The sequence below is a fragment of the Suncus etruscus genome, chromosome 3 (assembly GCF_024139225.1).
Source record: "Suncus etruscus isolate mSunEtr1 chromosome 3, mSunEtr1.pri.cur, whole genome shotgun sequence".
Classification (NCBI taxonomy): Eukaryota; Metazoa; Chordata; class Mammalia; order Eulipotyphla; family Soricidae; genus Suncus; species Suncus etruscus.
In genome coordinates this window covers 153813999-153841678 of record NC_064850.1, presented here as the reverse complement: position 1 = coordinate 153841678, position 27680 = coordinate 153813999, and the positions used below count along the sequence as shown (strand labels likewise).

Sequence of the window (27680 nt, the reverse complement as noted above, 5' to 3'; positions counted from 1 at the left end):
CCATAAGGAACATTATGAGTGATTTGTGATATATAGAGTGACTACAAAGTCCCTATGTTTAAGATTGTGTTTTATGCTAATAATTAATAATTAAAACTACCAGAGACTGAATGCATCCCAACTATATATTCCATCTATATAAAGAAGTACTCACTTGATCTTGCCTGCTCTGGCTGCTAGATTTGCAGGATATCTGTATGTCTGTAGCTAATTATAGCAGAAAATGAAAACTTCTAATAAGAATTAAATAAAATTATTTTTATATCTTTATTTAAGCATCGTTTTTTTTTTTTTTTTTTTTTTTTTGGTTTTTGGGCTATACCCGGTGGTGCTCAGGGGTTACTCCTGGCTGTCTGATCAGAAATAGCTCCTGGCAGGCAGGGGGGACCATATGGGATCCGGGATTCAAATCAACAACCTTAGGTCCTGATCGACTGCTTGCAAGGCAAGCACCGCTGTTAAGCACCATGTTTACAAATATGTTTGCAGTTTGGTTTCAGTAATAATAATAATAAAAAAACACTCCCTTCACCAGTGCAATATTCCCACCACCGATCTTCCTCCTCCCCACCACCACCTACCTGTATTCGAGGCAGGCATATTACTTCTCTCACTCACTACTATTGTTATGATAGTTGTTAGGGTAGTTAGTTCTCTAACTGCACCCACCACTCTTTATGGTAAGCTTCATATCATGGCCGGTCCTTCCAGCCCTCATCTCTATTGTCTATTTGATTTCCTTCTGGGTATTATTTGTTTGTTTGTTTGTGTGTGTGTGTGTGTGTGTGTGTTTTGGGTCACACCCGGCAGTGCTCAGAGGCCACTCCTGGCTCTATGCTCAGAAATCGCCCCTGGAAGGCACAGGGGACCATATGGAATGCTGGGATTCAAACCACCGACCTTCTGGATGCAAGGCAAACGCCTTACCTCCATGCTATCTCTCTGGCCCCACCTTCTGGGTATTATTACAATAATATCTTTTATCTTTCTTAAATTTCATAGATGAATGATATTATTCTGTGTCTATCTCTTTCCCTCTGACTTATTTCACTCAGCATGATAGTTTCCATGTTCATCCATGTATAGAAAAATTTCCCGACTTCATTTTCCTGATGGCTGCATAGTATTCCATTGTGTATATGTACCATAGTTTCTTTAGCCACTTGTCTGTTGTTGAGCATCTTTATTGTTTCCAGAATCTGGTTATTGTAAATTGCACTGCAATGAATATAGGTGTGCAGAAGGCATTTTTGCATTGTGTTTTTGTGTTCCTAGGGTATACCCCAAGAAGTGGTATAGCTGGATCATATGGTAGCTCAATTTTCAGTTTTTTGAGGAATCTCCACATTGTTTTCTATAAAAACTGAACTAGATGGCATTCCCACCAGCAGAGAATGAGAGTTCTTTTCTCCCCACATCCCTGCCAGCACTAATTGTTCTTGTTCTTGTGATATGTGCCAGTCTCTGTGGCATGAGATGGTACTTCATTATTGTTTTGATTTGCTTCTTCCTGATGATTAGCAATTGGAACATTTTTTCATGTGCCTTTGGCCATTTCTTTTTCTTCTTTGAGGAAGTGTTTGTTCATTTCTTCTCCCCGTTTTTGATGGGGTTCAATGATTTTTTCTTATTGAGTTCTGTTCACACCTTGTATATCTTCGATATTAGCCCCTAATCTGATGGGTAAACCCATTCTGTGGGTTTTTGTTTTTCCTTTTGTTGATATGGTATATATTATGTTGATTAATTTATGTATGTTAAACCATCCTTGCATTCCTGGAATGAATCTCTTTGCATTTTTTGACCCCAAGTGGAAATAAGGTCAATATTTTCCACTTATTATCCATTTCTTACAATTTCTTCATATTTTCCATGCATATACCTGCATGGTTGTATTTCTTTGTAGAATTTTCCAGTTCACTAATTCTGTCCTGAGATGCTGTTACATTGTTGGAAAAACTTTCAAGTGAGGTTTTTATTTTGTCTATTGGGTTTTTCAGTCCTGTTAATACAATTTAGGGTTTGCTTATTTCTATCTTCATATTCTCTTGATTCTTATTTGTGGTTCATTCAGCTCAATCCATGCTTTCTTTTATTTCTATGAGGATCCTTCATATTTCTTCTTTAAAGTCCTTATCTGAGAGGCTAAATAGGTGGTTGGCACTTTTCAGGTTATCAGAACTGCTATCTTCATTCTCTATGCATGGTGTTGGCCTGGATTATTTTTTCATAGTCACTTTTGTAGTTTGTTTTCTACATGTTGTGCTGGTGCTCATTTGCTAGAAGATGTGCAAGGCCAGGAAACAAAGCCCCTCTGCTCCCGCCCTTTGTGAGCAGAGACATTCTACCTCTGATGACCCTTCAAGGGATGCTTTCTGTTGTCATGCTTTCCTGAGCTGTTCTGGATGGTATGCTTGATGGCAGCTTTACACAGTAGAGCAGAGGTAAAAATTCAAAATGGCTCCCATATGCCAAAGCACATGGTAGAAACCAGGCTATCAAATAAAAATATTTAGGTGTTAAAACTTTACAACATTGGGGCCGGCGAGGTGGCGCTACAGGTAAGGTGTCTGCCTTGCAAGCGCTAGCCAAGGAAGGACCGCGATTCGATTCCCCTGGTGTCCCATATGGTCACCCCAAGCCAGCGGCAATTTCTAAGCGCTTAGCCAGGAGTAACCCCTGAGCATCAAATAGGTGTGGCCCCAAAAACAAACAAAAAAACTTTACAACACTGCAAAACTCATCACAAACAAAATTTCATTTAATTTTCACAGATATTCAATGATATTTAAATATATATATTTTGAGTATAGTTATACTATATTTTAGTTTAGAAGAATGTAATACCCTTTACCTAAGGATTTGTCTTCCAATGATTTAGTAAACCCTGTATTTTATGAAGAAAATTTTAGTATGGAAAATATAAGATATCTCTACTATGGTGGAATTAATCCTTATAACAATTTCTCATATATGCATTACTTGATTTTTATAAAGCACTGTTACTTTTTTTTTCAGGAGTGGTGGTGAGGGGCCCATATGGGATGCCTAGGAGCAAACCTGGGTCAGCTACATTCCAGGGAAGCACTGGACTATTTCCCAAGCTTATTTTATAATATTTTTGAAAACACTAATTATTATAGTATCATTGTTAAAAATAACACAGATAAAGAAATATCTGGATGATCAATATTATTTTAATAAAATCTTGAAAGATTTCCATGAAGTAGATATAAGAATAATTATTGGACTGTGTTATTTAAAAAATGTAAAACATATATTGAGCTCTGACTAACAGATGATAGTGCAAGGTGAGTGACAAATTCTTTTTATTTAATTTTTAAAAAAGATTTTGGGCCACTCCAAGTGATGCTCAGGGGTTACTCCTGGCTATGTGCTCAGGAATTGATCCTGGCTCAGAGACCATATGGGATGCCTGGGATCAAACTAAGGTCTGTACTGGATTGTCGTGTGCAAAGCAAATGCCCTACCACTATGCTATCTCGGTAAATATATCTTGGTAAATATATTACAAAATTCTTCCAAGTTCCATGAACTTTTCCTAACCAGTAATTAGTTTACTTTGTCATTTTCATATAATAGGCCAGAAGGCTCTGGCTTCCTCTGCCAGTTCTATAAATAAAGGAAGAGTATATATTTTCTGTAAACTTTTGCATAATGAAAAAGTTAACAAATATTCATGGAATCACTGGATGGTAGATAGCTTCAAGATTAGGGAGATACCTTAGGAGTTGACTAATTCTTAACATAATCCTATAAAATTCCTTATAATTACATTTGAGAGAAATTAACTTCATATCAAGGGATCCAATTATTTTGCTGGACAGTACTCCTTGTGAAATCAACCAAAATATTTCCATTTCATTTCATTGCAGATATTATTTATTCCTATTGAAGTAGAGTATTTAGTCAGTCCTATACTCATATGATTACTTTTGAATACTCAAACACCTATTTGATTGTTCCTTTAGCAGGACAGAAGTCTCGAACTTCTTTTAGTCTTTTCCTATGTTGAAATTTTGTTTTCTAGCCTAGCAAATCTTCACTGGAAGCACTGCACCTTGGGAACATCATTTTAGATCCAATATTGTCTGAATAAAGAAAACAGTGGGACAATAACTTCCCACAATTAGATTATGATTTTCTATTAAGAAAGCCTACAATTGAATTAGTTCTTCCAGTTGCTTAATACATTATTTGTTCACAAAGAGCTTATTTACATCTTGTTTTATGGTTTGTTTGCTATCCTTATCTTTTTTTTTTGGTTTTAGGCCACACTTGGTGATACTCATGGGTTACTCCTGGATATGCACTTAGAAATCACTCTTGGCTTGGGGGACCATATAGGATGCTGGGGGATCGAACCGTGGTCTGTCCTAGGCTAGCATATGCAAGGCAGATGCCTTACTGTTTGCGTCACTACTCTGGCTCCTATCCTTATCTATAATTTGTGAAATTGACTATTTTAAGTCAATTGCAGGACTTTTAACTTATTTAATCTTGGAATTTGAAAAACATTTATTTTAGTCATTTTGGTTATATTTGTTTTTCTGTATTTTGCTTGCACAAAATTCCTTTGGGGGGGAACATTTTTCTCTCTATTCTTATCCTTGGATTTTGAGTAGATATGTATCCCAGACTTGGATAATCACAGCCTTAAGCCATTGTGGTTGGTTCAATGAATGGTACTTAAGCAATTAGAATCAAACCTGGAACTTCAGCTCCAACTCTTGAGCAAGAGGGACATTCTTTCCATTATGGTTGCTGAGCTGGTAAATAAATATAGACCTGCAGATGCTAAAGCCATTAAGTGACATTATTTAGGAGTTGACTGAAAATAAAACAAACATAGAGGAAAGTAGAGCCAAGTTATAAAGTCTGAATCTCAGTTGCTTATTTGAGCAATTGTATCAAACTATGCCTAAAGCAATTTATCCCTTAGAAAATTTATTTTCTGTGATTAATTCAAACTGGGCTCTTGTTTTGCAGTCAAGAATTCTGGCAAATACATTGGCTTTTATAAATTATCCCAGCATTGTTTTTCTTTAATTAAATAAACTTTTTATTCCATAACCTTATATTTTAATAAATTGAGTATGATGATGTATTTTTTATGCCACAATATTTTTTTTTAGTTTTTGGGCTCACCAAGGGTTACTCCTGGCTATATGCTCAAAAATCGCTCCTGGCTTGGGGGACCATATGGGATGCCCGGGATCAAACCGAGGTCCATCATTGATCAGCCACGTGCAAGGTAAATGCCATACTGCTGCGCTATTGCTTTGGCCCCTACCACCAATTTATTTTTATGCTCTTGTTGTGGTGCTTCAAGTAGCAGTTTTTGGGCCCCCAAATATTACCCAAAGTATTAGGGGTTATATAGTGCTGGGGATCTAATTCAGAACCTCAGACATGCAAGGTATGTGCTCTATCACTTGGATCATATTTGTGGCACTAATCAATACCTTTTGATACTATAATGCTGTGTTCTGCTTTGCTAAAAGCCCTGGTATAGCTTAGTAGTAAATCATATGAATTACATAACATTTATACCTTTGTTGTATTTCTATTCTTTGAGCAACTTCATTAATAAGAATTAAGATTAGATTGGATCAATGTATAATGGATATCCCTTGAAAATTTTAGTAAAATCATATTATTCAGAATTTTAAAAGAACATATTTATTTAGTCTATATTTATCCAGGATTCATTTACATAATTGTTTGCAAAGTCGTCCCACATTCAGTTGTTTTTTCCTTGCTACCATGGAAGCCACATTTCAGTATCTGACCTTGATTAAGGACCTTTTCATATCTCTTTTTAGTACAAAAAATGTAATTAATTTTTTTGGGTCAGACCCAGCAGTGCTCAGGGGCTTCTCCTGGCTCTATGCTCAGAAATCACCCCTGGCAGACTCGGGGGACCATATGCGATGCCGGGATTCGAACCACCATCCTTCTGCATGCAAGACAAATGCCTTACCGTTGTGCTATCTGGCCCCAAAGTAATTAATTTTTAAATTTTTTATTAGTATCATCAGTTTACATTTAAAAATAAGTGTAATTTCTCACTATCAACATCTACATCATTAAGTAGCCATAATGGACCTAAACATAATCATAAACATAATTTGACCTTTAAAGTAAAAAAATTGTAAAACATGAAATACTTTCATTAGGGCCTAACAGATATCTCATGGGATAAGTATATTCCTTTTATAGAGGAGGACTGGGTTCAAGCCCTGGCAACACATGTTTAACTGAGCACTGCCATAATCAAGCCAGAAGTAGTCTCTGAGCAGATATAACTAGATATAACCACAAACCCCCACGTCCCCCAAAAGATTCAAGCTTAGCCAAGCTTAGTCCCTAAATACCATTAGGTATGACCCAAAACCCCCCCAAAAATAAGATAGCATCAAAAGTTAACTGAATTTAGAAACATTTCTATGACCCAAAACCCAAAGAAAAAAAATAAGATAGCATCAAAAGTTAAATGAATTTAGAAACATTTCTCAGTCATTCATGCAGCTCCGATCTATTAAGCACATCTTATGTGCTTCCTTCTATCTATCCAGATTTGAATTAATCTATAATTAAGGTAGGCAGAATAAAACTTGAAATCTTAATATTCCCATAAATTTCAAAGATCAGGCCCTCATAATTTATTATTAGCCATTTTAATTTATTTTATAAGTCTTTTCTACATCTATTTGATTATATTTGTATTGATTCAAACATGCAAAAAAGATATGTGTACTCCAGGTGTTGTAGTCAGTTTATTGAATGGATTCCTAAATATATTGTGATGGGGCCATGTCAAAATCTAGCATCTACTTACCAAATGTAGTATGTGGCTGTTACTCAAATCATGACATAATTAGTATCCTATTTCTTGATGAAATAATAAGCCCATTTTTATTCAAGTCTCTCATTCAAAGGATGACCAAAAGGCAGCTCTAAAAAAGCTTAATGATTTGTTCCAGAGTTTATGTGAGAAAATGGCTAGAGAAGTTAACACTCCCCACTAGGTAATCAAGGCTGATTAAGCCTCTAACAAAGTGTGATATAAAATGTTGCCGCCATTCTTCGTAATGCTTCCTTTGGAGTTCAGTTTCTTTTATGGACTAACCCCCTCTTACATTTTTTTTTTGTTTCAGTAGTGGAGGTTCCCATTCAACAACATACCATCCTTGAAGTGTGCCGGCTTTCCCCTTGAGCTACTTCTCTACTTGAGCACAGGCCACTATTATGCCTCACATACATCGTTTTGCACCACCAAGTTACCCTCTCCTTCTAGAGGTCACCCCTCTCTCCATGATAACAATGTAGTACAAGGAAAGGGTGTAGGTTTTTCCTTTAATTTCCCCCCTGTGATGACTGAGAGACTATTAAAGTATTGAACAGAATGTCACAAAAGGCTGGAGATTAAAGGAATTTACAGCATAGGAATTTAAAACCAAATACTAGGATATGAGGTCTTAGCGCCCATTGAGATGCTCTCTGACTTGTCCTTTTCTCATGTCTCGTGGGAGTGATTTTTGTCATGCCTCTCTTCTCTAGAAGACATGTTCTCAGTTTTTCCATGTCCCTAACAGAGAAAGGGAAATTCCTCTTTTCAGGAGTGACCTTGCTCAGAAATATAGATTTTCATCTGCTGTTCCAGGCTCTTCCTTTATGTGAAGCTGCACACGGATAATGCCTGCTTTCTCCAGGGGAACCACAAAGGAAGGCTTCCTCTATGGTCTTGGAACATAATTGAGCATATCAGTCTTAGATAATTCTGTAGATGGGGCAGGAAGTTGCAGTGTATGCTGAAAGTATCATGTCCAGGTGTTTGCCATTTTATAGCCTGTATTCCATAAGGATTTAAAAATCAAGGACTACTATCTCTGTCAATGTTACCTTATTAGATTAAATATTTCCAGCCACAAAAGCAACAAAATAAAGTGCAACTAGTAGTACTGAGCAATGCTGAATTAATAAAAATATTCTTTACATAAATTATAATTGAAGGTCTATCTTTCAGGCATAATAAATATAGACACTTTTGAATCAATGTTCTTATACACATTATTATAGATATAGTCTGATTGATATGAATAATGTTGAAGCCTAATATTGAGTTTCTACTAGATGTTAGTAATTGTTCAAGCACCTTACATGTGCTGTGCTTCATATACTGCAACAGTTCTTTGGTTGCAGAAATAATCTCTCTGCTTTAAAACAAGGGAATTAAATTGCACAAATAACTTATTTTTGCAAGCAAAGGATTTCTGTGTTACGTGAAACATAGCACATGTTAAAATGCTCAGAATAATAACTAAAACTGCTTGTTCAAACTGAAATATAAAATGTGTTGTAGTATAAAACACACCCTGGCATTCTAAAGTTTAGCATAAGAATAGAACATCAAAATATAGTAATTCTTTACATTGGTAGCATGATAATGATAATATCTCAGATATATTGAGTTAAATAATGTGCAGCATTAAAATTGATTTTAGCTCCTTTGATTTATCTTTTTTAAATGAGAACTTGAAAAACTTTTTTGGTTTTAAGGCCACACTCATAAGTGCCCAGGGACTACTCCTGGCTCTGTGCTCAGGGGTTATAATTTCTGGGGTGCTTGGGGACCATTTAGGATGATGGGAAATTAAACCAGGTTGGCTGCATGCAAGGCAAACATCCTATCCACTGTGCTATCACTCTGGCCCCAGTTCTAGAAATTTTTAAATTATATCATCAGTTCACAACATTGATCTAAAAGTAAATGATGAAGCACATGGAGTAAGTGATTCAAACAATATGGAATTGTTTTTCATTTTTACAAATTTCCAATTTGTAGGGACAGACAGACCTAGATGAAAATAACTATGTACTTAAAAATCACATAACTTGTTGAAGAGGCTTTCCCTGCTCCATTTAGGATTTCCTGCTCCTTTATCAAAAATTAGATGGTTATATCTCTGGGGAACATTTTCTGAGTATTCAAGCCTATTCCACTGATCTGAGGACCTATCCTTATTCCAATACCATGCTGTTTTGATAACTGTTGCTTTGTAGTACAGTTTAAAGTTGGGAAAAGTAATTCCTCCCATATTCTTTTTCCCAATGATTGCTTTAGCTATTCGAGGGTGTTTATTGTTCCAAATGAATTTCAAAAGTGTCTGATCCACTTCTTTGAAGAATGTCATGGGTATCTTTAGAGGGATGGCATTAAATCTGTATAATGCCTTGGGGAGTATTGACATTTTGATGATGTTAATCCTGCCAATCCATGAGCAGGGTATGTGTTTCCATTTCCATGTGTCCTCTCTTATTTCTTGGAGCAGAGTTTTATAGTTTTCTTTGTATATGTCCTTCACATATTCAGTCAAGTTGATTCCAAGATATTTGAGTTTGTGTGGTACTATTGTGAATGGGGTTGTTTTCTTAATGTCCATTTCATCCTTATTACTATTGGTATATAGAAAGGCCATTGATTTTTGTGTGTTAATTTTGGATAACCACTTGCAAAAAATTAAACTTAGACCCCCAGCTAACATCATGTACAAAGGTAAAATCCAAATGGATTAAAGACCTCGATATCAGCCCCAAAACCATAAGATATATAGAACAGCACATAGGCAAAACACTACAGGACATTACAGGCATCTTCAAGGAGGAAACTGCACTCTCCAAGCAAGTGAAAGCAGAGATTAACAGATGGGAATATATTAAGCTGAGAAGCTTCTGCACCTCAAAGGAAATAGTGCCCAGGATACAAGAGCCACCCACTGAGTGGGAGAAACTATTCACCCAATACCCATCAGATAAGGGGCTAATCTCCAAAATATACAAGGCACTGACAGAACTTTACAAGAAAAAAACATCTAACCCCATCAAAAAATGGGGAGAAGAAATGAACAGACACTTTGACAAAGAAGAAATACGCATGGCCAAAAGACACATGAAAAAATGTTCCACATCACTAATCATCAGGGAGATGCAAATCAAAACAACGATGAGATACCACCTCACACCCCAGAGAATGGCACACATCACAAAGAATGAGAATAAACAGTGTTGGCGGGGATGTGGAGAGAAAGGAACTCTTATCCACTGCTGGTGGGAATGCTGTCTAGTTCAACCTTTATGGAAAGCGATATGGAGATTCCTCCAAAAACTGGAAATCGAGCTCCCATACGATCCAGCTATACCACTCCTAGGAATATACCCTAGGAACACAAAAATACAATACAAAAACCCCTTCCTTACACCTATATTCATTGCAGCTCTATTTACCATAGCAAGACTCTGGAAACAACCAAGATGCCCTTCAACAGACGAATGGCTAAAGAAACTGTGGTACATATACACAATGGAATATTATGCAGCTGTCAGGAGAGATGAAGTCATGAAATTTTCCTATACATGGATGTACATGGAATCTATTATGCTGAGTGAAATAAGTCAGAGAGAGAGAGAAAAACGCAGAATGGTCTCACTCATCTATGGGTTTTAAGAAAAATGAAAGACACCCTTGTAATAATAATTTTCAGACACAAAAGAGAAAAGAGCTGGAAGTTCCAGCTCACCTCAGGAAGCTCACCACAAAGAGTGATGAGTTTAGTTAGAGAAATAACTACATTTTGAACTGTCCTAATATTGAGAATGTATGAGGGAAATGTAGAGCCTGTTTAGGGTACAGGCGGGGGTTGGGTGGGGAGGAGGGAGATTTGGGACTTGGGTGATGGGAATGTTGCACTGGTGATGGGTGGTGTTCCTTTTATGACTGAAACCCAAACACAATCATGTATGTAATCAAGGTGTTTAAATAAAAAAAAATTATGCATTAAAATAAAATAAAATAAAATAACAACGAAAAAAAAATCACATAACTTATTCAGGGATAGCACAATCTAGTATGCCTGGAGCCCAGAGCTGGTGTTATGCCAGAATACTTCAGGAGTAAGATCTCCTTGTATTTAGGCCAAGTCTTTTCTTTTCGATTTCCCTCATATTTTGATAGGCCTATGAAAACAACAGTTGCCACTCACACCATTTTATACTGTATTTCTTTAACTCTTATCCTTAAAAAAAAAGAAGAGCTTACTAAACCTTCTGTTAGTGCTTTAATGAGTTTATTGGTGAATCAATACTTTAAAAAATATACTTGCGGATGGGAAAAAATATATACTTGCTACTAATCTTTTTCTTCTTTCCTTTCTCTTCCATCTCTTTATTATTCCTTTTTCTTTTCTATTTTTTTAAAATAACTCTGCTTTTGGTCATCTTGAAACAAATGAGTTATGGTCAGTTATGTCAACTATGTGATGCATTTTCTTTAAATAAATTTAATTAAAAATGAAAAAAAAAAACAAAAAATTTGCATAACTTTGTAAAACAAGAACTTTTTGTTCTAGGGCTTGAAATTTTGTATTTATAGGTATGTTCATACTATGTTTGAATTTAAATGTTCATTTAAGTGAGATAAACTCACTAAACTTATTTTATTTTATTTTATTTTATTTTTGGTTTTTGGGCCACACCCAGCGTTGCTCAGGGGTTACTCCTGGCTGTCTGCTCAGAAATAGCTCCTGGCAGGCACGGGGGACCATATGGGACACCGGGATTCGAACCAACCACCTTTGGTCCTGGATCAGCTGCTTGCAAGGCAAACGCCGCTGTGCTATCTCTCCGGGCCCAAACTCACTAAACTTAAAATCAAAATATACATTTAGTGCTGTTCAAATAAAACCCAGCTAATGTCACTAGTAGCTGCCTTAGAGTTGTACTGGGATTTTTGGAAAATGCCTACATGGTAAAACTAAATTGTTGAAATCTAAATGATTAGAAGGTAAGCTCACCTAACTGGCTTAGCCTTATACTTTCTATGAACTCAAGAAGGAGATAGTCTTTTAGATATTGCCATACAGATAGATGACTTTAAGCTTCAGATATTTCTATGGCAAATAAATTGAGAAATGTTTTGGACACCCAGACAGGAGCCCAGGAACCAGGAGTTTAAAGAATTGTTCACATTTTAGAGGGCAGAAGCTGCCAGCCCTGGTTGTACATAAGAAACATTATCACCACCAGCAGCTCCCAGTTCTAGTGGCTATGGTGGTTGTCACAACTGGCTTACTAATTGCAGCTTGAGAAAAAGTGTTTTTATATTTAAAGATAAATCAAAAAGATTTTGTATTTTTTAAATGCCCTTGACTGCAAGAAGAGAGGGAAGTATTTGGTTCCATGCAGATTCAGTTTGAACCAATCTTGTTAGATTGATCAGAATCACCCAAAAAACTTATTTGGACAAGTTGAGAATTATGGCCTAACTAGATACCCTTGTTCTAAAACTTCCCTCCTTCTATGGGAGGTATACCTAGATATGAACTCAGGAGTACTTTCCTGACCAGTTTATGGTGGCATTTATTTGACCCAAAGTTTACACTTACTTGGCAGTCCAACATCTAATTCTGCTTTTGTCAGTAGTGACTTCCCAAGGAGGGGCGTGGGGGTGATAATGCACATAACTTGTCAGACTCAACAGAGTAAAGTTTCAAAGAATATCTCCAATGTTTTTCTCAGACCCTGAAAAATCTTGCACAGCTTTTTTCTGTTCCAGAAGCTGCTCAAGCATGTAATAAGTTGAGTTCCAATGATTTGGAACCAACCTCCTGTTTTAGGTGATGTTTCAGCAAGTTGCTTTTCTGCTGGAGCTGGGTCAGGAATATTTTTTTCACAACATTGACAGAATGGCTGAAATGTTCATATTTTCTGTGTCATCACCAAGATGTTTGTAAATATTTCTGTTATGATGCAGAAAATCAGTTTTTTGAGGATATTTAAGGAGGAAATACAGCACAGCATAAAATCATTTGAGTTTCCACAGTACAATCTTCTTTCTATGAATGTACGAACAGGTGGAAACAAAGATGTAGAATATGGTACATGATGCACTAAGGCCAGCTACTGTTTTTAATTAAGTTCTCTTGCAGATAAATATATCATCAGATATCGGAGATATTGGTGATTGCTGAGGTGAAGTGTACTTTTACTTATTGTAGTAAGTTTCCCTTTCCTCATTGATGCTTGCATAGAAAATATCTCTATCCATTTGGATTGGTAGAATAAAATTACAAAAAGTTTTATTTTAAAAACAGCAGCATACTTAAAAATAATAACTGATATTTATTTTTTAGTTCTGGAGGCTGACAGATCTTGATCAAGGAATGGACAGATTTGATGTCAAGAACGATTCAGTTCCTAGTGTCTTTGTGTCCCAACATGGAGGATGGGGCAAGCAAGATTTCTGGGTGATTCTTATTAGGTCATTGTACAATAATCCCCAAGATCTTACTTCTGAATAATAATATCTATTATAAGATAGAATTTCAGTATGTCAGCTTTGGAGGGATGTAAATGTTCAGACCAAAACACTGACTGCTGAGTTAGTTGGCTCTCTTAGTATACTTATGGTTATCTAGTTACTATTTTAGAAGAAATGATAAGATTTCAAGTGAACTATTTATCACTCAAACAAGAGCATTTTACTTGCTCATTGACTTGAAAAAATGTTTTAGTGAAGTCATTCAGAGCACCATTCTACTGTAACTAGCAAAGTGTGGAGACATTGCAAACTGAAATTGTGCCCTGAGCAGGTTGAGAGGAGAGTCTAACTTCCACAGTCAAATAGTAGTAGAGAGAAAGCAGGCAAAGGAGGGTCTATAACAGAAGATCAAAGAAGTGCAAGTGGGCTAGGTAAATGAAAAAAAAATCAAAGACAGATGAGATCTTGAGAAAGGAAATGAAAAGATTAAAAGAAAAGCCATGCATGAAAACAATAAAAGGGAAAATAAGGAAGTCACAGGGCTCTAAATTAACCACACATTAGGATAGCTAGTAGTCTGCTTGATTTTTTTTTTTTTACCAGTTATGAAGTCTTCCTGAGTTTCTATCTCTTTGGTCTATGGGCAGTGAACTGGGAGGACCAATCCCATATATCCTGGGCTGGGCTGATTTGAGGCCAGAAGTTCTGTTGCTAGTTCATATATATATGAACATACCTATCTTTGGTTTTTAGAGAAGCTCTCTTTCAAAAATATCTTTCAGACAACACCAAAGGAAGTAGTAGAGAGGTAGTGTCAGCCAGCCTGTGAACTCATGTGTGGTTAGGCTACTCACTCTCCAGAAGGCTTCCTGGAATCCTGAGCATAGTAGTTGGGGAGAGCAGTTTACAATTCACCCTGAAGTTTCTTATCTGTGACCTAACTAGGCAGTGGTTCAGTCTACTCAGTACATCTGCCACCTCAGGAATTATGTATGAAGGAAGTTTCTGTGATCACCATTTTCTTTTGTAAAAGACTTGTTTTCTTACCCCTTATGCTACCCCCAAATATAAAAACACACTTATTCACTACCCTCATTCCAATTCCTAGAAAGCCACTTTGAGGAATATAGCATTTGACAGTTTGAATATTTGCTGAATGTATTTGTTGTTTAGACTATATATATATATATATATATATATGTACATACATACATACATACATATGTGTGTGTATGTGTGTGTGTACATGTACATATTCCATTAAAATGTTTTTTCCCTCCATTGGACTGTGCCTAATCATCTTCAAGAGAGCAATGGTAATTGGCCAGTTGTTTGGTTAATCTACAGCAGACTGGAGTCCTTTCCACATTCACCACCATTCTTTCCTGAGTAAGGGGAAGAAAGAATGAATTCCAGTAACCTGTGATGAGTTTGTATTTTTCTCTGTTGACTTTTTGTTGACCAGCTACCATCACTGGCCATTTATGTTTGGTTTTCTTCAATTCTCAGAAGAATGGAAAATATTTTAGTAGTGGCTTTACTCCATTATCACTGCATGTTGAACAATAGTAATCAGTCTCTATAAAAAGTAAAGCTCATATTTGCATAAGGCAAAATTCTAAGAGACCCTTAATGGTCCATTCCATTGAGTATGGTGGAACTTGTACCTTGATTTTAACTAAGAATACCCTCCAAATTAGTAGATGCTACTGTTGTGAGTAGTTGCTCTCTATGTAAAAGATACAAGAGCTTTGAATATGTAATTAAGATCCCTGTTCAGTGAACTTTATATCAGTTTAACATTTCATGGAATAATATCCTTCTTACAAGGAAAATTATGTTGGGTGGAGCTGACCCAATGAGGTTAGCACTTGTAAAAAGCATCAAAAGTTCAGAAATAGATAAAACAATTCTGGTCTAGAAGAAATAAGCCTTATGAATTCTACAGCTGCAAGAAAATACATAATTAACAATATAAACTTAAAAGAATACCCTGAACTTCATATTGAGTATCTAGGGTGTGGTAAAAACTTCATTGCAGATTGAGAAGAGAACTTGATCCATGGAGGGAGTGTTATGGTCAAGGTGTGTTGCTTTAAACCAGTAAGGTTGTGGTCATTTGTTACTTGACAATTTCTTAAGAATAGTAATAAAGCTCTTTAGTATATTCTTCAAAATCAGTAAGTACTATTTTGGCTAGGATACATTTAGCTCTTTTTAATATATTGTGACACTGGGCTCTGTCATTTGTGTTTAACATTTCTAATTTTTACAACCACCTAGCAAGGCAGATCTTTTTGATGGATGAAGAAACTGAGTTTTAGTCACATTAAGAAATGACTATAAATGTTGGCACCTTGACCTAGATTCAGCTTTCTATCCAAAAGCAGCCTGGGCTTTCCTTGCTTTCCACAGGACACCATGCAGGGCTATATTTAGCAGCTTATGAATTTTGCTTTATCATAGAATCTACCTACTACATTTACTACTGGGTCACAGATATTCTTCCAAAATTAGTATTTTCTTGAGAAAGCTCCTTGAGGAAAGTAATTTCAAAAGGAACTGTGTCTTGAGTGTGGTTGTTCAAGGTAAATTCGTATAAGCCTCAAAACATACCTGGCCACTGATGGAGGAACAATCATAGATTATTTATTAACATGACTTTACTTTCTTGATAGACAAAAAAACTTGTCCAATTAATAAATTCAATGAACAGTTTTTTGAGCAGGAAAGTCAGTGTTTTTTTACTTTTATTTTTTATTTTCAGTATTCCAGAGGGATTCCTGTTATGCTCATTAGTAAAGCTAAACTTCTATTCTGTAGGATGGATTGAGTCTGTAAGTCTCTATCAATATTAAAATTGAGCTTCCTGTTTATAGGTCTAGAAAAGTTCTGGGGTACCCAGTACCTCAAAATTCATATTATTGATAGCAACTGTGAGGCACAGTATCCAGTTTTCATATGTATGTAATTATGTATAAGTAGGGAATTTCCCCCAATCCCAAAAATACTTGCTGAATTCATAGATGCCAAGATAGTAGGGACAAAAGAACAAAGACCCCAAAGTCACAGCGTTTTTGCTCTGCTAGGGGCTTTGAAAAATAAACATAAAGATAAATGTCCAATGCAAGTGCAGGGAGGGTTAGCCTGCTTTGTGGAGACCCCATCCAGCAGGGTGGATATGGGTGGAAACATTGTTTTCCAGATGAGTGAAGATGTTGGCTTAGACAAGAACAAGTAATGAGTACAGACAGAAATATTTGGGAATGGAAAAACACAAGGTTGCTACTGGGGGACGATATTGCAGGTAGTTTTATGAAGTCTATGAGATTAATTTGTGGCCAAGAGAATATTGGTTATGGTAAAGCCAAGTGGGAAGGATCCCTCCCAGCACCTAACCCTACTGCATCACACAGAGGAGTCTTTCTTTCTGCAGTTGGAGCTTATAGATAGAACATAGCAGTTTCTGGTTTCTAGGTGGAAATTATTTGAAGTTGTGGAAAAAATTAAAAGAATTATCTCCATTTTTATACTGGAGAGAGTATAACCACTAGGTAAGTACCCAGGTTATTTTTATATATATATATATATATATATATATATATATATATATATATATATATATATATATATATATACCCATATATGTATATAATGTCCCCAGAGAATCACCCAAAGGTATCCCTGAGTACAGCGATATGAGTAAGCTCTGAGCACTGCCAGTTATGTCTCAAAACCTAAACAAACTAGCAAAAAAGTCATTTACATCAAAGACAGCTCTCCAGAAGTAAAATCAGGGCCAAGGGTTCACTATTTTTTGCTGGCAGCTAAACAATAATGTCACATATGCTGCCTTTTACAGAGGAAAATCTCATAGCCAATAAATAATAAAGATGTGAAATCACAATGATTCAAATAGATATTAACACTAAGGACCAATTTCATCTAGGATTACATGCAGTTGGCAGGATTATAGTCTAAGATGAAGCTTTGCTACAAACATTGTTATCCTTCTAGTCTTTCACATTTTCACTTGCATCCAAAGATGGTTAAGCTGAATTTTTAGGATGAATCATGAAGTTCTTTATATCACCTTTGTACCCCAGCAGTTTTATTTTTGAAACTACACCTGTTAGGATGAAAAACAGAACCCTTAAATAATTTGGGAACAATATAAAGGGATTGGCCTACATGGTTCTGTAACCTCACCCTTGTGTGATGTACCCTAAATCTCTGCTTAAACTCCTGTTATGTCAGGAAAGTTCCTCTCTTCCTTGAACCCATTTTAGTTGTGAGATTGGGTGTATAATAGGAAGGTGAATTTTATGCTGAGTTCTAATATAGCTTTCTATAATTTCTTTTTTTTTCTTTTTTCTTTTTTTTTTTTGGGTCACACATGGTGACGCTCAGGGGTTACTCCTGGCTAAGCGCTCAGAAATCTCTCCTGGCTTGGGGAACCATATGGGATGTTCCATCCTAGGCTAGCACCAGCCTTACCACTCACTCTGCGCCACCGCTCCAGCCCCAGCTTTCTATAATTTCTACTATTTTTCCCTTCCATTTCTACTCTTTCTTTGGAAGATAAACTTTGCTTGCTAATTAAAAAGTATACAGGCAAATACTGTTACTGCTTTCACATCTGATTCTCTATTTTATTTTATTTTTCATCTGTAAACCTTTGAAAACGTGGAAGAAGAATTAGTTTTGGTATTAAATATTTTCTAAACGGTCTTAGAAGTCTTATTACATTAAATCTCTTTGTTAAGTGACAGCAAGAAGAGCTGTGATCAGTTAAACGGAGCTGAAAGGGGATTTTATTTTTCATTCCCAAGGTGGTTGTCAGCTAATGTTGTTCTTGAGGTGAAGCTGGATCATGGTTGTAAGTTTAAATTCAGGCTTCCCACACCAAAAAATTGTTGAAAGAAACTCTTTCCCTTTTGTGAAATACAAAATAAATAGAAGTGCTGATTCTCTTCCTTCCCCAGCTTCTCCACAAAGCAGGAGATGCTGAGGCAGAAATGACTCCAATGACTCAAAGTGATACTGTTGAGAAAAGTGTAGATATTTTAAGAACGGCAACTGACAAGTTCAAAGCTTTGTATAAAAAAGTCCAGACAAATAGCGGATCCCCATAGAAGAAGCAAGGAGAAGAAGAAAGGAGAGGGGGCCGGAGAGATAGCATGGAGGTAAGGCGTTTGCCTTTCATGCAGAAGGTCATCGGTTCAAATCCCGGCGTCCCATATGGTCCCCCGTGCCTGCCAGGAGCAATTTCTGAGCATGGAGCCAGGAGTAACCCCTGAGCACTGCCGGGTGTGACCCAAAAACCAAAAAAAAAAAAAAAAAAAAAAAAAAAAAAAAAAAAAGAAGAAAGGAGAAGGGAGTTGAAGGCTTATATTTACAAATATTGTTTTCCTTTTAGTTTGTAATTGTTTCCAAGAAATTAAATTTGTCTTAAAACATTTTTAAAAGGAAGACATAATATATAACAGAAACATCTGTGTGAGTAGAATGTATATGCAAGCATGTGTGTATATATCTTTACATTAGCTGTAGTGATGGGAGATTGTAAGGGGTGTTATATTTGGGGCTGGCATTTTGGAATAACAGTATTTTTAAATAGTCATATAAGCCTAGTCATATTTTCATAAGACAGACTCAATGATTTTTGCTTATATATAAAACAATTATGGGGGGATAAATTCTGAGTATTAATTTACCATAGATGGCTACATACTTTAACCTCATGTTTTATGTATTCAGGAGAGCAGTGGGACTGACAGAGCCTTAGCCGTTTTCATCCACACTGCTGGATTCAGAGCAGAAGCATTCTCCCTGCAAGAGAAATCGGAGTGTATGTCAATTGCCCTGCTTACCTTGACCTTCATGTTAGGTGAGATTTTTATTGCCATTTAAACAAAGATGTTGAGGATAAACCATTTTTATCTTCAAGGATCTTAGGCAAGCCATAAGGCAAAGTATTTTGTCCTCCATATAAATACATCTATTTCCACAGTTTATTGGCAAATATATCTAGGTGACAATAGATTCCTAAATTGAATATTCTGCCTGCGGAATGGCCTCTGATGTGCATTAAGTCCTGTATTGTAATAACCACACCTCTCAATTTGTGCAGATATACACTCCTGATTATATTATGCATCAATCTTTAGGACAATTGTCAGACTGTGGCTTGCTATTGGAGCAGAGTAAATGGATGTTTCTTGGCACAAACCTGACTAGTCAAGGAAAATCTTTTAAAGCGCCTGAGAGGGAGGCCTCTGGCATTTCTTAAGATTAGTCTTAAAAAGATACTTTTCCTCCTTCAAGTGCCACATTCATTTAAGATTTGTATTGCTCCTTGCTCTAGTTTCTGAGGTCTATTCTTAAAGCTGCATATGATATAGGACAGACACATGGCCTTCTGGTTGGTATAGATCACTGCATTTAGGGACCCTTTCCTATTAACCCCTTCTGGATTCTTCCACCAATCTTGTCCTCCCTTCCCCTTTCTTTTACAGACATTTGTGAAAGCCAGATAACAGCCAGTTGTTTTATTACATGATGTTGTCTGGTGGCCATACATGCTAATTTAGTCCCTGTCCTTTGAGCTACTCTAAACTACAAGCAACACAAGCTTGACTCACTGGTCTTTCTGTCAGAAGTTTGACTTCTCTAAAGTCTTAGGACCTCATAGTCACAAAACACCCACTTCACTGAATTATCTGTATGCTAGGGTAGTAAGGAGTTGATATGTTTCTCTTTTCAGGAAGTGCATACTTTTAAAGGGGGTGCTCAGGGCTCATTTCTGTCTCTTTGTTCAATGCTAGTTCTTAGCTGTGCTCAGGGTACCATACAGCAAGAGACTGAAGTTGGATCAGCTGCATGCAAGGCAAGTGCCCTACCTGCTGTACTATTATTCTGGCTCATTATTTATATTTCTAATCAAGACCAGATCTGCTTTAAAATCTTAGATTGACTCGTGTATGTCCAACTTTTAGTACTGTAAGTCTTATTCTTCAGTGAAATTCACAGTAATAAATAATTCTTTTAGAAATAGTTATTTAATAATAAAAAGGGATAAAATAACTTTTTAAAATAATATCTTTATGCACCATGGTTACAAACATATTGTAGTTGGGTTTCAGTCATAAAAAAATACCCACCCCTTTACCAGTGCAACCTTCCCATTACCAACTTAAATTTTATTTGTCTTTTAGGTAGGGAAGTGACTGGGTTACACAAAGTGACGCTCAGAGATTATTCCAGGCTTTGTGCTCAAGAGTGTCACCTAGCAGTCATTGCTGGGGGCAGGAGAATGTCTCTGGGAATGAAACTGGATTGGTTGCTCTGTGTGCTGAGGTCACTGTGATAGTGGTAGGTGGGATCACATGCTTCCAGGAATTAAACTGGGTTAGTTATAAGTACAGCAAGAGATTGAACCTCTGTATTCTCTCTCTGATTCCCAGATTGCTTTGATATCACATAAAAACTTGATTATACTTGAACTATGTTCCACTTTTTTATTGTTTAGGTTTATTTTTAATAATTCATTTGATTGTCATGATTGTTTCATTTTGTAAAGTGATTGCTATAGAACTTACAGTTTATCTCTAATTTTTTGTAGTCCAACTTGATAGAATATTATAGCATTTTATGTGAAGTAAAACCTATATCAAGATATTAAAATTTTCCTTTTCCTTTGCAGTATTTATTTTAAATAATAATATTTTAATCCTAGCCAGGCTCTACAATAAAATTGAAAAATAGGTACACTCTCAAACAGCTTTTATGAAGCCAACATCACCTTGATACCAAAACCAGGCAGAGATGTTGCCAAAAACGAAAATTACAGACCAATATCCCTGATGAATGCAGATGCAAAGATCTTCAACAAAATCCTGGCAAATAGGATCCAATGCATCATCAAGAAGATCATACACTACGACCAAGTAGGTTTCATCCCAGGAATGCAAGGATGGTTTAACATCTGTAAATCTATCAACATCATACACAACATCAACAAGAAGAAAACTAAAATTCACATAATCATATCAATAGATGCAGAGAAAGCATTTGATAAGGTCCAATATCCATTCTTTTTTTTTATTTAACCAACTTTATTATATACATGATTGTATTTGGGTTTCAGTCATGTAAAGAACACCACCCATCACCAGTGCAACATTCCCTTCACCAATGTCCCAAATCTCCCTCCTCCCCACCTACCTGTACTCTAGACAGGCTTTCTATTTCCCTCGTACATTCTCATTATTAGAATAGTACAAAATGTAGTTATTTCTCTAACTAAACTCATCCCTGTTTGTGGTGAGCTTCATGAGGTGAGCTGTAACTTCCAGCTGTTTTCTCTTTTGTGCCTGAAAATTATTATTGCAAAATGTCTTTCATTTTTCTTAAAACCCATAGATGAGTGAGACCATTCTGCGTTTTTTTCTCTCTCTCTGACTTATTTCACTCAGCACAATAGATTCCATATACATCCATGTATAGGAAAATTTCATGACTTCATCTCTCCTGCCAGCTGCAAAATATTCCATTGGGTATATGTACCACAGCTTCTTTAGACATTCATTTGTTGTACCTTGGCAGTTTCCAGAGTCTTGCTATGGTAAATAGTGCTGCAATGAATATAGGTGTAAGGAAGGATTTTTGTATTGTATTTTTGTGTTCCTAGGGTATATTCCTAGGAGTGGTATAGCTGGGTCGTATGGGAACTCGATTTCCAGTTTATGGAGGATCCATATTGCTTTCCATAAAGGTTGTACTAGACGGCATTCCCACCAGCAGTGGATAAGAGTTCCTTTCTCTCCACATCCCCGCCAACACTGCCTGTTGTCATTCTTTGTGATATGTGCCAATTTCTGTGGTGTGGGGTGCTAACTCATAGTTGTTTTGATTTGCATCTCCCTGATGATTAGTGATGTGGAGCATTTTTTCATGTGTCTTTTGGCCATATGTATTTCTTCTTTGTCAAAGTGTCTGTCCATTTCTTCTCTCCATTTTTGATGGTATTAGATGATTTTTTCTTGTAAATTTCTGTCAGTGCCTTGTATATTTTGGAGATTAGCCCCTTATCTGATGGGTATTGGGTGAATAGTTTCTCCCACCCAGTGGGGGGCTCTTGTATCCTGGGCACTATTTACTTTGAGGAACAGAAGCTTCTCAGCTTAATATATTCCCATCTGTTAATCTCTGCTTTCACTTGCTTGGAGAGTGCAGTTTCCTCCTTGAAGATGCCTGTAGTCTCAATGTCCTGGAGTGTTTTGCCTATGTGTTGTTCTATATATCTTATGGTTTTGGGTTTGATATCGAGGTCTTTAATCCATTTGGATTTAACCTTCATACATGATGTTAGCTGGGGGTCTAAGTTCAATTTTTTGCAGATGGCTAGCCAGTTGTGCGAACACCACTTGTTGAAGAGGCTTTCTTTGCTCCATTTAGGATTTCTTGCTCCTTTATCAAACATTAGGGGATTGTATGTCTGGGGAACATATTCTGAGTATTCAAGCCTATTCCACTGATCTGAGGGTATGTCTTTATTCCAATACCATGCTGTTTTTGATAACTATTGCGTTGTAGTAATGTTTAAAGTTGGGGAAAGTAATTCCTCCCATATTCTTTTACCCAATGACTGCTTTAGCTATTCTAGGGTGTTTTTTGTTCCAAAGGAATTTCAAAAGTGCCTGATCCACTTCTTTGAAGAATGTCATGGGTATCTTTAGAGGGATCGCATTAAATCTGTATAATGCCTTGGGGAGTATTGCCATTTTGATATAGTTAATCCTGCCAATACATGAGCAGGGTTTGTGTTTCCATTTTCACGTGTCCTCTCTTATTTCTTGGAGCAGAGTTTTATAGTTTTCTTTGTATAGGTCCTTAAAATTTTTAGTCAAGTTGATTCCAAGATATTTGAGTTTGTATGGCACTATTGTGAATGGGGTTGTTTTCTTAATGTCCATTTCTTCCTTATTACTATTGGTGTATAGAAAGGCCATTGATATTTGTGTGTTAATTTTGTAGCCTGCCACCTTGCTATATGAGTCTATTGTTTCTAGAAGCTTTTTGATAGAGTCTTTAGGGTTTTCTAAGTAGAGTATCATGTCATCTGCAAACAGTGAGAACTTGACTTCTTCCTTTCCTATCTGGATTCCCTTGATATCTTTTTCCTGCCTAATCGCTATAGCAAGTACTGCCAGTGCTATGTTGAATAGGAGTGATGAGAGAAACAGCCTTGTCTTGTGCCAGCATTTAGAGGGAAGGCTTTTAGTTTTTCTCCATTGAGGATAATATTTGCCACTGTCTTGTGGTAGATGGCCTTAACTATATTGAGAAAGGTTACTTCCATTCCCATCTTGCTGAGAGTTGTGATTAAGAATGGGTGTTGGACCTTATCAAATGCTTTCTCTGCATGTATTGATATGATCACGTGATTTTTATTTTTCTTGTTGTTGATGTTGTATATTATGTTGATAGATTTACGGATGTTAAACCATGCTTGCATTCCTGGGATGAAACCTACTTGATCATAGTGGATGATCTTCTTAATGAATTGAATCCTGTTTGCCAGGATTTTGTTGAGGATCTTTGCTCTGTATTCATCAGCGATATTAGTCTGTAATTTTCTTTTTTCATAGCATCTCTGTCTGATTTAGATATCAAGGTGATGTTGGCTTCATAAAAGCTATTTAGAAGTGTTTTTGTTTGTTCAATTTCATGAAAGAGTCTTGCCAGGATTGGTAGTAGTTCCTCTTGGAAAGTTTGAAAGAATTTATTAGTGAATCCATCTGGGCCTGGGCTTTTGTTTTTGGGCAGACATTTGATTACCGTTTTAATTTCATCAGTAGTGATGAGGGTGTTTAGATATGCTACATCCTCTTTCTTCAACATTGGAAGATTATAAGAGTCCAAGAATTTATCCATTTCTTCCAGGTTCTCAATTTTAGTGGCTTAGAGTTTCTCAAAGTAGTTTCTGATTATCCTTTGAATCTCTGTCATATCAGTAGTGATCTCTCCTTTTTCATTCCTAATACGAGTTATCAAGTTTCTCTCTCTCTTTCTTTGTTAGTTTTGCCAGTGGTCTATCAATCTCGTTTATTTTTTCAAAGAACCAACTTCTGCTTTCATTTTTTGGGTCTCCACTTCATTGATTTCTGCTCTCAGACTCAAAACCAGTCTTAAGAGCAAAACTGAAAGACCTAATTTAAGACAAGACTAACCAAAAGACACCAAATTTCGATATAAAGATGGCATTAAATCCCAGGACAATTCTTTCTCTCAACGTCAATGGACGAATAGCACCAGTTAGGAGACACAGAGTGACTAAATGGATCAAAAAACTCAATCCAACCTTCTGCTGCTTACAAGAAATGCACCTGAATAGTCAGAACAAACATAGACTTAAAATAAAAGGTTGGAGAAAAATTATCCAAGCAAACTACACCCATAAAAAAAGCTGGAGCAGCCATACTAATATCAGATAATGCAAACTTTATACTCTGGAAGGTTGTAAGGGACAAAGTTGGACATTTTATATTAATGAAGGGGTATGTAGAGCAGGAAGAAATCACTCTCCTAAACATATATGCACCAAATGAGGGGCCAGCAAAATATTTAATACAACTGTTGACAAATCTAAAAAATAATATCAATAACAACACGATAATTGTGGGGGACCTCAACATGGCTTTGTCAACACTGGATAGGTCAACCAGACTGAAACCCAACAAGAATATACTGGACCTGAAAAGAAAATGGAAGAAAGAGGCCTAGTGGATATATATAGGACACTCCATCCCCAGAAACCTGGATACACATTCTTCTCTAATGTACATGGGACATTCTCCAGGATAGACTACATGCTGGCACATAAAACACACCTCCATAATATCAAGCGGATAGAAATTTTGCAGACTACCTTCGCTTACTGCAAGGCTCTGAAATTATTTGTGAATTCCAAATGGACACAGAAGAAAAACTTTAACACCTGGAAGTTAAACAGCCTCATACTGTATAACCAGTGGGTCCGAGATGAAATCAAGGAGGAAATCAAAAGGTTCCTGGAAACAAACGATAATAAAGACACAAACTATCAGGACTTATGGGACACAGCAAAAGCAGTACTGAGAAGAAATGTTATAGCTTTGCAAGCAGACATCAGGAAGGAAGAAGCAGCATACCTGAGTATCTTAATTACACACTTAATGTAACTAGAAAGTGGTCAACGAATGGACTTTATTCTTATTTTAAAAAAGAAAGACACTTCAACAAAAGTTTTATCTCTATTATGTATTCCTACATGTCCACCATTTTGATAAGGATCTTGAAACACATAACTGGGTTTTGATTAGTCATATTTATGATATTCCATGGAGAAATCCATCTTTGATTTATTTCATACTGACATTTGATATCTTTCACTTATGGTCTCTATTAAAAATTTTATTATAAAATTCTGATACACAAAAAAGAATAATTTATTTCTAGATAATATATTATTCCAGTGCCCTTTGGTGTAGGAGAAAATCTAATGTGCAGTGTAGTGACCTCTTACTATAAATGACATGATTAAAGAAATATATATATATATATATATATATATATATAATAACTACTATGTTCTAGGTATGTAACAGAGACAATGAATAGGGTGACCCCTCAGGGGAAATTAGATGAGACTATTATTATAACAAAGAGGTGGACCCATTCATAAGGCTAAAGAGTACTAAGAAAAAACACAAGATCTGAAGTTCTGAGTGGATTAGACATTGGATGTACAGGGTTCAAGAGAGTCAAAGTAGTTAGAATTTTCCAGACAAAAGAAACTAAGAAAGACTTCAGTAATCTGCATAGCAGAACCTCATAAAGCTTTAATGGCCTGCTTATACATAAAAAAATAACCGCCAATTGGTAACTATAAATGGACAATTCCAGAATTATTACAAAGTTGAAATTCTATTGATTTCCCCTCAAGAAAACTCACACTTCAAAAATAAAGAAAATTAACTCTATAATAAGTTTTTTCTGGACTGATCAGAATAAAGTTTTGAAATACAAGATATGATGCACAAAAGTTAGAAGGTCCAGCATTGAAAAGTATTTAGAAACCCATTAAGAAAGGAAAAGAGATCCATATGACAAAATATTATTAATAGAAACAGACCCAGAAATTATTCAGACAACTAGTTAAATGAAATTAAAAGGACTATCAAGAGACAGAAAGAAACAAAACCATAATAAAGAAATAACTGAAGATATAAAAAGACTCAATTGAAATGTCCAAAAAGTGAAAATAAATGCAATGCATGAAATGAAATGAAATAAAATAAAATAAATATTTCAAGAAGTTAATACCAGATACTATACAATACTATACTGTTATATATAATATATACTGTACTATGTACTTTTGAGCACAATACCCATCCCCTCAATAAAACTTGATAAAGTAAGTTTTATAGGCATAAGGATATAAACAAGATTAAAATTTGGATATACACAGGAAAAGAAAAACAATAGTTAAAAATTTTAAAACAAATAAATACATTATATTTACTTTTTAAATCTCTTAAAAAGGTAATTAACTGATTAGGACAAAATATTAGTCTTACAACATAAGATTTGCAAAATATCTAAAAATAAATTATATGGCACACTGTAAAAGCCCATGTTATCCCTTGAACTTATAACTCATTTTTTTTTTTTTTTGCATTTCTTTGCTTGCTTAAAGCACTCTGGGAAAGGCTCTGTTCTGAATTAAACATGTATTCTCTCTCTCTCTTTACATCTTTATTTTATTTATTTATTTATATATTTATTTATTTATTTTTGTTTTTGGGCCATACCCAGCGGTGCTCAGGGGTTACTCCTGGGTGTCTGCTCAGAAATATCTCCTGGCAGGCACAGGGGACCATATGGGACACCGGGATTCGAACCAACCATCTTAGGTCCTGGACCGGCTGCTTGCAAGGCAAACGCCGCTGCGCTATCGTCTGGGCCCTCTTTACATCTTTCTTTTTTATTTTTTTAATTTATTTTTTTTATTTTTTATTTTTATTTTTTTTATTTAAACACCTTGATTACATACTCTTTACATCTTTCTAAGTAAGTCTCAATAAATCTATCTTGCTTCACTAAAAACAATAAAAATAATTTTAAATAAATTGAATTATTTTATTAATTAATTATAAAGTATTTCAACAAATAAATTAATTAAAATTAATTAACTAAATATAAATTAAATTATTATTTAAAATAAATACCGCAAAGGAAAAGGAAAATTTTAATATCTTTTTTTCTTTATTAAAACATCTTGATTACAAATATG

At 35.8% G+C, this 27680-nt stretch overlaps 1 protein-coding gene across 1 annotated transcript in view; it reads left to right on the top strand.

The window, feature by feature from the left end:
- The window catches only part of KCTD1 (potassium channel tetramerization domain containing 1), an 802770-nt gene extending 791385 nt beyond the window's left edge, over positions 1-11385 (top strand). The window contains exon 6 of the mRNA XM_049769550.1: positions 11373-11385. The gene's annotated coding sequence lies outside the window, so the exon portion shown is untranslated. The remainder of the gene's footprint in view (positions 1-11372) is intronic.
- Positions 11386-27680: the final 16295 nt, after the last annotated feature.